This window comes from Anguilla anguilla, chromosome 19, assembly GCF_013347855.1.
Source record: "Anguilla anguilla isolate fAngAng1 chromosome 19, fAngAng1.pri, whole genome shotgun sequence".
NCBI lineage: Eukaryota > Metazoa > Chordata > Actinopteri > Anguilliformes > Anguillidae > Anguilla > Anguilla anguilla.
In genome coordinates this window covers 12,838,022-12,852,711 of record NC_049219.1, presented here as the reverse complement: position 1 = coordinate 12,852,711, position 14,690 = coordinate 12,838,022, and the positions used below count along the sequence as shown (strand labels likewise).

At 44.7% G+C, this 14,690-nt stretch overlaps 1 pseudogene; it reads right to left on the bottom strand.

Annotated features, from left to right (window-relative positions):
* Window positions 1-292: 292 nt before the first annotated feature.
* On the bottom strand, window positions 293-10,204 carry LOC118218849 (annotated as a pseudogene).
* Between the last annotated feature and the right edge of the window lie 4,486 nt (window positions 10,205-14,690).

Below are 14,690 nucleotides of genomic sequence, written 5' to 3'. Positions count from 1 at the left end.
TGTGTTAACAGTGGCACTCTCCCACAATCTTGTAATCTTATTTCAACAGTGTTGCCCAGTCTTCAGCCCAATTGACCATGTACACTGGACAGGTACGTTCATTTCTGCTCACTATTTGGTCAGCAGGAAGAGCTTTTTTTTTGACATGACTGTGATTTTGTGTAGGTATTAGAGTGGGGTGTAGCGGGGTGGGTTTGGAGGAGGTGCAGTGTGTGTGGGGGGGGAAGTGGGTGGGTGCCGGTGTTGTTCATGCGTCGTAATGTGTGAAAACCAATAAAAAAATAACTAAAAATAAATAAGGCAGCCACTGCAGCTTCTTTATTAAGGGCAGCACGTGCCTCCCACAACACAGAAGAGGGGTGACAGACAGGAAAAAAACTCCTCTGCTATTTTTACAAAAAATAAGAAAAAATAACCATCAAATGAAATGAAGTAGAACAACAAAATAAGTGGTTTTGTGCATGTGTTGACCGAACACCATTTATAGATATCATTTGCAATATGTGAAATAAATGAATAAAGAACAGATCAATCACAAACAGTGCTGTCTTGTGCTAACGTTTGAAACTGGTGGAACGTCTGACTCCGTCAAGCCACCAAACTCACGCTGCAGAAACGCATTGTGACGACAAAAACAAAAACGCATTGGCCTGAAGCAATCGTAGCAGCAAAGCATCCCAGCAAACAGACCCACAAAACCATATACACGTGTCATTTTCACTGTGGAAAAACATCTTATTGATATAACAGAGTGAAACAGCTCCAATCCCATTGGTCAGTGAATTTCAGCATGACTCAACTTTTGTACAAAAGGGAAAAAAGTTTACATACCGTCATTACGCTGTTTTTATTAGTTTTGGTCAAAAATAATGCAGTCTCACATATATATTTATATATGCAATGCCATCTGCAATATGACTGATCCCGAACGCTCCACTGCAGGCGTGGCAAACTCAATTCCTGGAGAGCCGCAGTGTCTGCAGGTATTTGTAGTTTTTTTTTTCGGTCAGCAGCCAGTTTAAGCACCCCGCTCTAACGCTGTCACGCCCAGGCATTGACCAATCGCGTTCAATTGGGGTTTCAGCATTTTCCCACACCATGGCCATTTTTTCAGCCCAGTGAACCGGCAAGGCAATGCAAAGGCAGGAAAGCAAGTGGCCTCCAAGTTCCCTGTTGTATACGGCGGTGATATAAATGTGCTATCACCCAAAACTCTGTTAAGCAGCAGCACACTCCATGTACCTGTCACAGCTCAGGAAAGTTATCAGTGTGCGAGAATGAAACACTCTTTCTTAGCAGCAGCAGAAAAAAAAAAGTGATACGAGGATTCCTCACTCCTCCCTGCTCTAATCATTTCGTCACTTTGGAACACAGATCCAAAGTGGCCAAATTAAACCCAGACTCTATCCAGACCCACTATCCTCAACAAAAAAAAAAGAAAAAAAAAAGATTGCATTTATTGACGATTCGTTGCTATAATCAAGTCAAGGAGTTATCAAAGTCGACGACTCCAACATTTCAAGAGGTTTTCAAGAGCTGTTCAAGAGCTGACAGGCCTTTAAAGACCAACATTTTGTTTAAAGATGGAGGAGTTTAAGGGTGTGATGGTTGGGTTGGGGAGGGGGGGGGGGGGGGTCGATGCCACAGAGGACATTCAAGGTGGCCTGGTTAAACAGTGTATTTTTACACTGCATTTTTCCAGGAAATCCACTTATTCATAAGGCAGGAATGAAAACATTACACCCAGCTGAGCCTCAAACTTTCCAGTGCCTTACCGTATGAGTCCTAGTCCCAGACAATGAACCAATCAAGCCCCCACTCCCCCATCATTCCATGACGTACCCTCTTTCAGAGTGCTCTGGGCTCAAGGACAGTAACAGCTGATGCTAGCCCACACAATGTGGACGGCATATCTTCAGCCAGACGAGGACCGTCTCAGGATTAAAGTGCAGAAACGGGGGTGGGGTAGGGGGGGGCAAGACATTCAAAATTCAAGTAAGAAGAACCAAACTAAAGCTAACAACAAATCAAACAAATCAACAAAAACAAAAAACCCAAAATCAAAAGGGTAAACTGTGTCTGTGGTCTCTATATTTACTGAGGTATGTTTCCCCATTTGAATTGACTGATTAATTCACTCTCATTTTCAAGTATCTTGTGAAATGGACTGACATTAATGGACTGACATTCCACTGTTGACTACTTTTCCCTTGGAATGTTCATAGTTAGCCGTTACCAAGGAAACACCTAAACACCCGGAGGAAACCAGCTCCAAAACATGACTGAAAAAGGAAAAAAAAAACAAAACTATAATTTAAACTTTTTGGTGGAAGTAGTTGTTTTCTAAGTGCTTTGATCACGTCTCATACCACCTGGAGCCACTCAGTCTCCCTTCTCTATGCACCTTCACTCACCGAACTACTCTAGCGCCACCTACAGTTTTAGCTTTCTACACCACACCACCACACATTCTGGCACTTCCTACTAACCCACAAAACATTATGAAAACAAAAAGAAATGAACACAAATTAAATACTAAAACACTGTCTGTCTATCCATCTGCAGCAATATTCCTGGTCATTTCCAGCTCAGTAGCTTGAGCAACGAATGCGCTATCTTTAGGAATGAAATGTGATGCTCCTAAGTGCCCTAGTAACAGCATAGGAAATCCATGCCTCTCTGATTGGGTCTTAGTCGGGGGCAATGCCCTCTACCCCCCCATGACCCCCTCCTCCTGATTGGCTAGGTCCAGCCCTCGCCAAATTGTGGATGACTATTAATAGTAAGCAGCAGTACAGCTGTACTGTAACTCAGACAAATGAAGCATTCTACCCCATGCCCTTCCCTCTATCTCACAAATCCCTGAAATAATAATAATAATAATAATAATAATAATAAAAGACTGAATACTAACTCCATACAACCAATCCTAAGCCAGTGCAATTGCAAGCTCAAAAGCTTTCAGGGTAGCCTTCTTCTGCTTATAATGTATAACTATATTAAGCACATACAATAACAACAGTGAGTAAACAAAATACCAATTAAAAAAAAAAAATAATAATAATAATTTGAACATGAATCAAAGGTGAACATCCCGAACATCAGTGGGGGCACAGGACAGGTGCAGGGGGGTCCGGCCCCTCGGCGTCGGCCCCCTCTTCGGCCCGTTTGAGTGACCACCGCCCCTCCTGCAGACCGGTCACCAGGAAACGCTCAATCTGCTCCTGGCAGGCCTTCAGGCGGTCCTGTGAGAGAGGGAGAGACGCTTAATTATAACGACGCCGCGGTATATCGATTACATGATCACGGTTTTTTTTAAAATCAGGGTGCAGCTGCACTTCCCCAGTGTTCATCAGTTAGGTGGCCACCTGCCTCCTCCAGCTGCTCCAGCTGCCTCAGCTGCACAGTGCCCCTTCTCAGCAGCTGGGCAGACTGAAAACGATGTGGTACTGAAGAGGGTGGCCTACAATTACAACCGGGCATTCTATACTCTGACTAAAGTCAAACGGGATAAAAACTCTGTAGAACTGCGTGCCCCCTGCCCTGAACCCCCCTCTCTCTCACAAACACTCTCTCTCTCTCTCTCATACACACACACACACACACTCTCTCTCTCTCTGTAGTATAAGCAGATATGTCGCCAAAGATTTAGAGAATATACATTAAACTGTAATTCCCTCTCCCTCCCTCCATCCCTCTCTCAGCAGCACCAGCACCAGACTGTGGTGTGAGGTCTCACTGCGCATTAAAGAACGCACTTTGGCGAGTGGAACAGGCCAGACAGAGACCTCCTGAAACTCACTGTTAATTGAAACAGGGTGGCCCTTCAGTGTAGCTCTGTTTCTTGAGGCAGCTGTACACAACACCGGCTGACAGAAGAGGGCAGCAACGAGCAGGTTGTGCTTAGCTGAAGCGAGCCGGTGGACCCCGCCCTGCTGTCCTTGACTGACAGGAAGCACTTCGTTAAAGAAATAAAGACGCGAACGCAAAGCCAGATAAACGTTGCGGCGGAGAAGGGCCAGCTGGCTGTTCAGACTCTTCCGAGTGAAGATTCCCTGCCTTAACAGCGAGGGTCCGGTCCTCCTGTTTTCCACATCCCCCGAGACCCGACCCTTGACCACAGAGTGCAGATTCTCTTCCCCGAAAACGAAACCATGGAAAATGTACTGGAACAGCCCGTGTCCCGCCACAGGAATGCAGGCCCGTGTAGGGAGGCTCCCTCTCCAGCGGTCCTCACAGTGAGGTGCCAGCTCTGCACCAAAACACAAATACTGATCCCACCCAATCTGGGATCCTGGGCAGGTGGGGGAGGGGGTGTCTGGAAAAGGGTGTTGGGACAGGGACACAGAGGGATGGGTCAAAGTGTTGGGACGGGGTCACAGAGAGAGCTGACATAGGGCTGGTATGAAAGAGCATTCTGCTAAAAACAGCACAGCCAGTGACACTGCGCGCATAGTTTTCCTCATGCCATCTCAGAAACACATGCACACGCACACGCACGCACACACACACACACACCAGGTCTCAGTCAAGCTACAGAAAAATACCCGGCTAGTCTCTGTCTGATAGGCAACCCCAGTGCTTCCTTCAGGGGTTAGAAGTACCGGGCCGGGTGGCTGGGCTCCCATGGTGAACATTGGCTTCGTTTCAAAAAGCCGGCTCGAGTCACTGACTGACCGAGCGCTCTGCTACTCTGGGGAACAGGAGCCGCTGGAGCCGGTGGGTTCACAGCGATCCTGTCTTACTCGTCTCCGCAGCAGGAGGCCGCTCAGCGGTTTCCCGCTCTCCCCTCCTCCGCAAACGCAGGCGGCTCGGCTCGGCTCGGCTCGGCTCGGCTCGGCTCGGCTCGGCCCGGCCCGGCCTGGCCCGGCCTGGCTCGGCTCACTCACCGTCTCCGCGTGGATCATTTTGGCCAGCAGGTTGTCGGCGGACCGCGCCGGGTCAGTGCTGTCCAGCTGCAGCTTGCGGATGACCGCCCCTATGGTGGCGGCGGCCATCATGGAGGGGGGGTACGCAGTGAAGCTGAACTCTGAGAACACAGCACAGCACACCCAGGAGCAGCACTTACTGATCACTGATCACCAAACCGCCAATCAACCAGCACACACTATTAACCCTTTACCATCCCCCACACAGGTACTAATGCCCCTACTGACCCCCACACAGATACTAATGCCCCTACTGACCCCCACACAGATACTAATGCCCCTACCGACCCCCACACAGATACTAATGTCACATTGGAGCATTATGAGCAGTGGGCATTTGTTTCAGTTTCTGCTTCGTGTCCTATATTCACACTGTATATATTTGTGTGGGTTATGACACATATCCCTTTAGGAAGATAAATCCAGGAGAGTACCTGTGGCACAGAGAGCCACGAGGGCCTGCACGTGCTTGCGGATCAACGGCAGCTTGTCACCGGGCAGCGGGAGCTTCGCCACAATGGGCTCGATGAAGTCATTCGGCACGACGGCAGCCAGATCCCAATTCAGCTTATCCACGACCAGCAGCTCCCACTGCTGGAGAGAGAGCGCATAACACCCTGAGAGCCAGGGCGCCACCATCTTCCCCCACCACCTCCCACCAGCATCTACCTCCATGATCTGCTACCAACATCTACCACCAGCATCTACCTCCATCATCTACTACCAACATCTACCACCACCTCCCACCTCCATCATCTACTAACAGCATCTACCACCAGCATCTACCTCCATCATCTACTAACATCTACTTCCATCATCTACTACCAACATCTACCACCAGCATCAACCTTCATCATCTACAACCAACATCTACCACCAGCATTTACCTCCATCATCTACACCCAAAATCTACTACCAACAGCTACTGCTAACACCAACTGCCAAAACTGACTACCGCCGTCTACTGCTATCATCATCAACACACCCGAGCACTGTCAAAGAAAAACTACCCTGGCGTCAGTGCTGGAAGAAAAGAAATGTCCTGTTTTCTTCCTCAGGAAAAGCAATGAGTAAGCTATGCTGAGTGACTAATCTGGGATAGATCCTGCTCTTGCATTCCTGTGGCCAGGGGACCGGAACACCTTCTTTCCCTGCCCAGTGAACCACATCTGCGTATTCCTGTAAGCCACTGGTCCCTGACCACACGTCCTCAGGCCCATCTTTACAGGAAATCCTCACCAGAAAAGGGGGGAGAAAAAAGCTAAAAGACGATTCTGGTTCAAGTGGCCGCCAGTTTCCTGTTTCAATTTGTCAACCAGGAAGGCAGACATGCAGAGACCATACGCACGAGGCTGTAGGAACCCATTCAAGCACCGGGAGGCATTCGCACACCTCCCTCCTCCTCCTCCTCCTCCTCCTCCTCCATCCATACTGTATGTCCTGCTTTTCCCAGAGGTGTCAGTCAGGAATATTCTCCAGTAGCCCCGCCCTCATCAGAGGAAGTCCCGTCCCCTCGTCCAGATCAGACTGGAGGAGAGGACCAGAGGGGCAGAGCTTCCTGCTTCCTGGTAGATGTCCAGAACAGTTGGTGGCCATGACGCAATGGACAGGCACAGCAGAGGTATGGGGGGTCCAGGTACCAGGCCAGGCCAGCTGCTTACACCCCAGGTGTCCACTGACACTTACAGATATAGCCCCGCCCACATCTGCGCCCAACAGCACGGCTACACAGAGCTTCGGCAGGCAAACTGCATTCCGCTGCCCTCACACAGACGAGCCCCCGGCGGGCAGAGCGGCAGGAACCTGCTTACGTAACGCGGAAAAGGGGAAGCCTGCCCCGTGACAGACCGACGTGTTTTAACGTGGCTGACGACTGAAACTGCAGAAAAGCGCTTTCGCGCCGCGGAAATATAAAAACGCCAAAAACTCAAATAGCATTTGTGCGTTTCGCCATTGTTAACAAGTGCTACAATGTTCAGGAGGACACAGACGAATATCAACCACAATGAATGGCTGCATGAGGATAACTAAACCCGTAGACCCGCTGGCCCTCCGTCGATGGGGTAAGCCACCGCTCAGACACGACCTCACGGCAAGTAAACGCTTACCTGCCACTAGATGATGATTCAGACTAGAATCATCTGAAGTCAGGGGTGTAGTAGGGTGTCCTGAGCCAAACTATCTGCCGGTTTTCAGTGTGTCTCAGCATGTACGTGATCCACTTAAGTCAATGATTGGTTAAACAGCCCACACGCCTTGTTTCCAAGACCTAAATTGGCATCGGATTGAAACAAGGCAAAAACCTGCAGACCGCGCGCGACCTTCGGGGACTGTTTGACACCTCGGTCTTAAGTAGCTCACAGTCCATTACTGGAGTGCAGTAATTTACTTTAAAGCGATGCACTTTTGTAAAACAAGATAAAATGTACCCTAATCAGACCTTTACAGGAAAAGTGCTTACAGTTCTGAAAGAATGACGCAAGTTGTGCATTATGTTCCACATCTACGTATACTTTTCATTAGTACCATAATATAGATCATTAATCAGCTTGAAATTATTTTATCCAATAGCATAATTTGATGGTGGGCAACAGCTGTAACTGGAAGGCATCATGCATCAAATTGAAATGTCACACAGGTAACATCAATCAAGGTGGATAATCCCATTGTAGGTGCTCTATAACAAGCTGATTCAAGTTGGTTGGGACAGCAGGCTTCACACTGCCCACAGCGGAAGCCGACGGTTTCTTACCAGCAGCGCATCCGGTTTAATGGCATTGTCGGTAAAGGCGCAGAGTTCCACCGGGGCTAGCCGCCGCGCCTCCTTTAGCTTGGATGCCAGGAACAGGCACACCGCACCAAGCAGCTGCAGGTGACCCTTCCTAGTGGGCACCACGGCTAAAAACCTGTCCAGGTAGTTCACAGCTAACGTGAACACGCCGTCTTCGCATTTACGCTCGCAGACCTGCAACAGAGAGACGTCAATTGACTCCGGCTTGGTGAAAAACAGCGGTCCTCCACCTTTTCGCCCCCCAAGGCCCCCTCAGTCCATCCCTCACCCCCACAAGAGACGTGATCACCTGTCAGTATCTCGATTCCAGCTGCAATGCAATGTTATTCAAGCTTATTCCCTTTAATCCCATAAAAACCTACGGCTGATTTTTTTTATTTTTTATGAGTAATTCTAAAATATGACTAGTTATTTACTTTGCCCCATTCATTGCAAATATGAGAATGTGACATCAACATAAAGTAAAAAGATATGGATATTTTATATACGAGTAATTGCTTGTTTTGTGTTATTTATTTAGGAGAATAAATATTTATGTTTTGTCACTGAAACTTTTAATAGTTTCCTATAGTCTAATTCAGTCACCACCACCAGCATCCCAAAATGTTTGTTGACCAATGAAATAGCCCAAATGTAAAAACCAATTCTGAGATTGCTTTCGTGAATGTTTGGAATAGAACGACAATAGTTGCATGATTTCAGTGTCGTTTTCGTTTGTGGACAAGTTATTTTAAAAAGGCTTTTTTTGTTGCTATTGGCTTTGACGCTTTCCACATGCCACAGTAAATTTAGGCGTTTTTAAAGTATTTCGCGCTAATTTTCAAGCTTGCCAATTGTCGGCAATTGTGCATTAAGGAAAAATAACAACAATAAAAACATTAATCATCTAATAACATTTTAGGCAATATTAGGAACTACAAAATGAGTTCCTGTACAGAAGTGACAGCATGAACGAGTGTCACGTCTCTTCCTGGAACAGGCTAGCTAGCCTATTTCTTAGAAAATATCCGAACAAGGCCTATTTTTAGAAATAAAGAACACTGTAAAAACGAATCGTAAAGACTAATCAATAGCATGCATGGTCGACTTTTAAGACTTGATTTGTGCAACTACCAAGTCGTGCCTAACGAAATGCAATGATTTGGTTTAATCCCAACATGGCGTTGTGGTCATATCTTCGTGCAGGGATACGATTTTTAAGATAGCGCATACGTGGGCAAGGAAGTAGGCTATATCTATGAAATAGTATTAAAGTAGGTTATGTTTTTAAAGCTCTCGTCGGCTACGCAATTGCACGATAAGCTTTTCCCGTGGCCACTTTATGTTCCAGTGGGCAAGCGAAATTTCTCACTGCGTTCAGCCAGGCTTCTGCATAATAAAGCTCCCATGCTTAAACAGCTTTGAAACTTCTGATTAAATAGCCTATACAGATACACCAAATGAACAGTCTCCATTTGAAATAAAATTTGACAGGATGAGAGCGCACTTTCAGTTTTGCTAGTCTAAAACGAACTGTCCTCCGCGGAAGTGCAACCTTATCTGCAGCTAAGGATACAAACCTCCAGCATCCAATTTGTAAGCATACTCCGCATATATGGTTTAACTTCGGTTTGGACGCACTTAAAATAAGAAACCCGAGGAAGAAAGTGTTCCTCGAAGCTGAGCAAGCTCTCCAAAACCCTGTCATCTTGCAGGAGGTTCGGGTCTAGCCGAGATGTAATCACGGTATTTTTCACGGTGTACTTTTCCAGGCATGAGAGTTCCATGTCTGCTTTGGTCCCGTCCTTTTCAAATACACTCGGGTTTCAGAATGCACAGTTACAGTAGAGAAATCTACAAATATATCTGTCGGTAAAATTATTTGGAAACATGTAGGCCAAGCAAGGCTGCGCCGCTAGGTTCTGCCGCTTGTGGACGTCTCTCAAAGTTTGCGCCGCATGTTAGCTTTCCTCGAGCTACAGAACATGTATGTGACGTAAACAGGGTCTCTTATTATGCAGGATGACTGGTAAGAGGTCGCACTCTGGCCAGGATGAAATACACACGGAGTGCAAATAATGGATGGCAATGGCCATCCGCGCAAAATAACCGTTGGCGAAGAAAAACGTTATTTCACAACTTAAGGTAGCAAAATGCTGGAGCAATAGGCTACATACTGCCATACATGTTTACTGTTCGTTACGACCATCCCCATATAAGTACAAATCTGCTAAATCCGAAAAACATGAGCCTAAACCAAAAGCGAGTGGCCAGAGCGCGTGAGTGTATATGTGTTAGTGCAAATGAAGACACCGCCATTAAAGGAAAACATTTGAATGAATTGCCTGGGTGTCAAGAATGCCATCTCGGGTTTGCCACGACTTTGTCATGAGCGTTTCTTTGTATATTAAGGACGAAATCTTTCCCTGTAAGAAACGCCAAACCAAGCCTTATCAGAAAATAGAAGAATACCACATCAATACAATTATGAGGTATATCATATTTGAGAATTTAGAAATGATCATGTAAAGGTAAAATGCATTTATCGCTCTTGCACAATATATATTTTTAAAAAACATGCAAAAAGAAATGCAAAGAAACAATATGCAAAATCGTCCTGGAAAATGTTTTTATTAAGTTTTGAGGGATCAATAACAAACTACTTAATGTAAATAAAGTGAAGTTGACATAAATAATTGGAGAATTGCAACATTTGTTGTGTACTGACGCCACCTTTTGGTTTAAGGAGTTAACAACATGCCAATTGTGTCATTAACAGCATTCCACTTCCGTCTTGATTTATAAACCTCTGCTAATTTCGAATCAGACTTGTAACCACCAATGAATTTGATGTTTTTTTTTCTTCTTTCGGATAACTAACTTTGCTAAATGAAGACTACAAGGTATATTTAGAGAAATGCAGAAGGTACCCTGTGAATTAGCCTGTGTTATTGTAGCCTATAGCGATTATGGAAATGAGTCTACTATGACTTGGGAGTTGTGTGTATTTGTGTTAATTTCTCACTGAAGTTAAATTTGGCGTGCTCTAAAACTCCCTCAACTGAAGGGCATAGTTTGATCCTGGCACAGCACATGGGTGCACAATATGCAGACCTTGAATTTGTTTGATCCATGTATCCGTTTCCATTTTAAATACATTCACTACAGGTACTGCGAATATTCTAATATTTAACATGGCTCAATATCCATTGAAGGTCTGCACTAAAACCATGCTTTACGCGACAGTCATTCAGATTTGCCACTTTTCACACTGAATAACGTGGGACACAGGACATGAACAACTGTCATATCTAAACAAGGTAAAAACCTGGCCCTGGGACAGTTAAGTCTCCTATGTAAGTGGCAACTTCGTTAAAAGCATAACTTCACATAACTCTGACATTATTCAAGTGTACTGACAGCCTGTCAATTCAGAATGGCTGTTAGAGCTACTGCTTTGATCATCCAAGAAATTATGTGGCTGACATTAGTTTTTAAGTCAATGTAATTGTTAACCTTCACCAAACCGACCACAGTGTCCCAGTGTGTCATTCACATTGACACAGGTCTTTCTTGGTTTAAGATTCTTCCCTGGTTTTCTCGTGATTTCGTTAATGGACAATTGTTCCAAAGCAGCAGAAAAGCAGTTAGGTTGGCCTAAATTCCAACTGGAAATGATTACATTCGTCGAAACATCTACCTACGGATAAATATGACGTCAATGGGGATTTCATAAATGCAACCTGTATTTGATTTCCTCTAGCACACACCAGGAGGCGCTTGAAAAGGAAGTCCCAGAATTGAGCAGCCCACGCGACATAGATCCACAGAGAACTGCTCTGCGCATAAATTGCCTTTGCTTCAGAGAGCAGGAGGGGTAGGCTATATGACTAAGTTTTAATTCTCCTTTAAACCTCAATTTGGGCGTTGGCCATCGGCATCCGTTTTGCATTCCACTGCGAAATTGTAGCGCTAGGTCTTAGTCATCTGTGGGAAACCGTTACTTGTATTTGAAGCAAGATTGCAGTCAGTTATTACACTTGGAGTAACGATACAACTGATTTCACTCATTTGCCAGTTAATTATGTACCAGACGCGAGATTTTACAATAGTGGTTAACTGCATTTTATGGGAACAGTATCTGCTTGCATATATAAATGTTTTAAGAACGGAGAGGTCTTCTGCTTAGCGTGCACTGTTATGCATGGACTTGGCATGCTTTAGGTTTTACCAAGTAAGTGAATAGGAGGCAGATATTCATTCAGATTCAGTGAGATGGCCTTCATAAATTACTTTACCCAGCTTGAAAGGCAACGCTACTCCAAGTCCTTATCTAAAAAGGGACATGAACAACTAAGTCAATTTAGCAAAACCTGTGAATGAAAAAAAACTATGCACGGTTGTGCTGGGAAAGTGAAATGCAGAAGCGAATTATCATCTGTTTAAGGGCCCTTTGTCTTCCTTCCCCACCGAATCGCCAAAACAGGAAGTGTCCCTTCAGTGCTGGCTTTCCTCCGTACTCCTCTCGGGAGCGCGCCGATCCACCCTTCCTTCGTGGTAGCACTGAACCCGAAACGGCCACATCTAATCAGAAACTAAACACGTTAGGAAGATTTCACTTGAAACAACACAATACGTTATGAAACATATACATATACAAAACTGATGTTAAACTCCCATTAAGGAAAGGTATTCGGTCCGGCTTTAGTACTGAGCACTCTTTAGTGTTTCCCCAGAATAACATCCAGAATGATCTCCGCTAGCACCCCTGTCCCCTCGCAGCTCAGAACCCGCCCACATTTCACTATCTGGTGATGTCATCAAAAGCCAACCAGTTCTTAGCTTTGCAGCGAAGGGAGGGGTCTCTGCAGAGTATGATGACGCGCTATTTGGAAAAAGAAATAAAAGCTCTACTCTCAACTAAAATGATTTTAACCAGTAATTAGTATATATTATTAAATAACATGCCGACGACACGTCAGAGTCAGTACGATTATTATAAATACAAAATTGGAATCTCGCGATCTGCGGGATAATGCGACATCCTTTGCACCAAGTTGCTCAAATTCTAACGGACGTAGCAGGTGGTGTTCTCCTTTGTCTTCTCAATACAGATCTACATTTCTGGCGAAATGGGATTCGTATTGCAGATCATCGGCGGACGACGACTTTTCCTTAACGATTTGTATTGCAATCGAAGAGAGAAGAAGCCGATGGATGAGTTGTCTTCTTACTGCTCAGAACGCGTGCGCAAGAGGCTGCAGGGAAGGGATGGTAATCCTGAATATGAAGATTTAAAAGTACTGAATGCGATCTCTGCTGATAACTACCATAGCAATACTCTGACGGGACAGAGACTGATGTGGAAATAGTAGGAAATTTGTCGTGGAAAATGTAAATAATTAAATTAACTTTTTACATCCAAATCGTAATTACAGAAAATGCACTGAAAATAATTAAAATATCTAGCGATTATCCCTTTACCTTTCAATAGACAGTTTACCCGTGAATATCTCAGGGGTCACATTCTAATTAAATATTTAAAATGGTATAACTGGAGTGCCTCTTCCTCGTTTATCTACTGTACTGCAATTCCAGAGGAAACCCCAAACTGCTCCTGTTTTTAAGGGAAAAGGTAATTATATGATGTGAAAATTGTATGTGTGTCTACAGTTAAGTTGATGTCCCTATTATCCTTTGCAAAACCGATTTTAATATGTGGAACTTCTTGGTTAAATAAAAATGTAATAAAAATATTGCTCCGATTTTTTTTTTCTTTTTGTAGTTGTTACAGGTGAACAGTATCTATATGTTTGTGTGTATGCTTGTCAGTTTCTATTTTCAATCCTGCAAAGTGTGTGTGCGTGTGTGTGTGTGTGTGTGGGGGGGGGGGGGGGGTTATGCAATAAATATTCTCTCTCTAGCACTCCAAGGACTGTGAAGGAGGGGGAGCAGCACTGCTTGTATTCAGCTCTCCAAACTGCAGAATCTGCATCCCGCTTGTAGTCAGTAGACTGTAGTCAGTCACTTGGTCAATCAACATACGACTGCGATGTTCCACGGTGCCAAGTCCAGGCAACTCTCTGGAGCCTCTTGCTAAATTACATCAAAATAAATGCAGCCGACAATATTCAAAATTCCAAATGACTTGTATAACAACTTTAAATTCCAAATGACTTGTAGCCTATAACCAAATGTAAATTACTTACTGTCCCATTTCTTGTACCAATAAAGTCAGTAAGTTTTGCTGAAGGAGAATCTGGAAATTGTGAAGTAAATTTGTCAGGTTCAGAGGAACAGCATGATAGGAACTGGATTTTTTAAATACATAATTTAGGCTTAACTGATCAGCAATGCTAGTGACTCAACTTTATATGCTGCTGTAAAACCACCACCACAAAGGAACAATGAGAAGGAAAGGAGACACAGGAAACGAAGCAAATAAACAACTTCCTCCACTAGAGGTCATGTCCCAAACAGACAGACTGTAACCCTTGTGCGCTGCTGAAAACATTAGCACTTCTAGGCCACCATACATCAAATACAGGTTTTCAGCTTAACATTTCTGAATACTGATGAGCATTATAAACAGAACACTACATTCACCAACAAATCTTAACACAGAGGCCTCTGCATGCAAGTGAAATTTAAAGAGGCCCACAGGTATGTAAGCTTTAACCACACGCCACTCTTTAAACCAGTTTTAATTATTTTGCTTTCACAGATTATTCAATGGCAGAAGGTTACATGACAACTTTACTGCAGTATTTAGTGCTCTGCGGGTCCTTTGGGGCGAGATGTTTGTCTTTGGTAGTTAACATGTCTGACCTATATCTTAGAAACTCTTTGTTTAGCCGAGCAGCCTTTAAGCAAACCTGCCCTATTGGAACAAAGATATGACTGTAGGATGTGTTTGTTTGACTTGGGTGACGTCTGTTGCATGCACTGTTTCTATTCATCTTGTGGTCCCATGGCAACCTGACTTCCTCAGC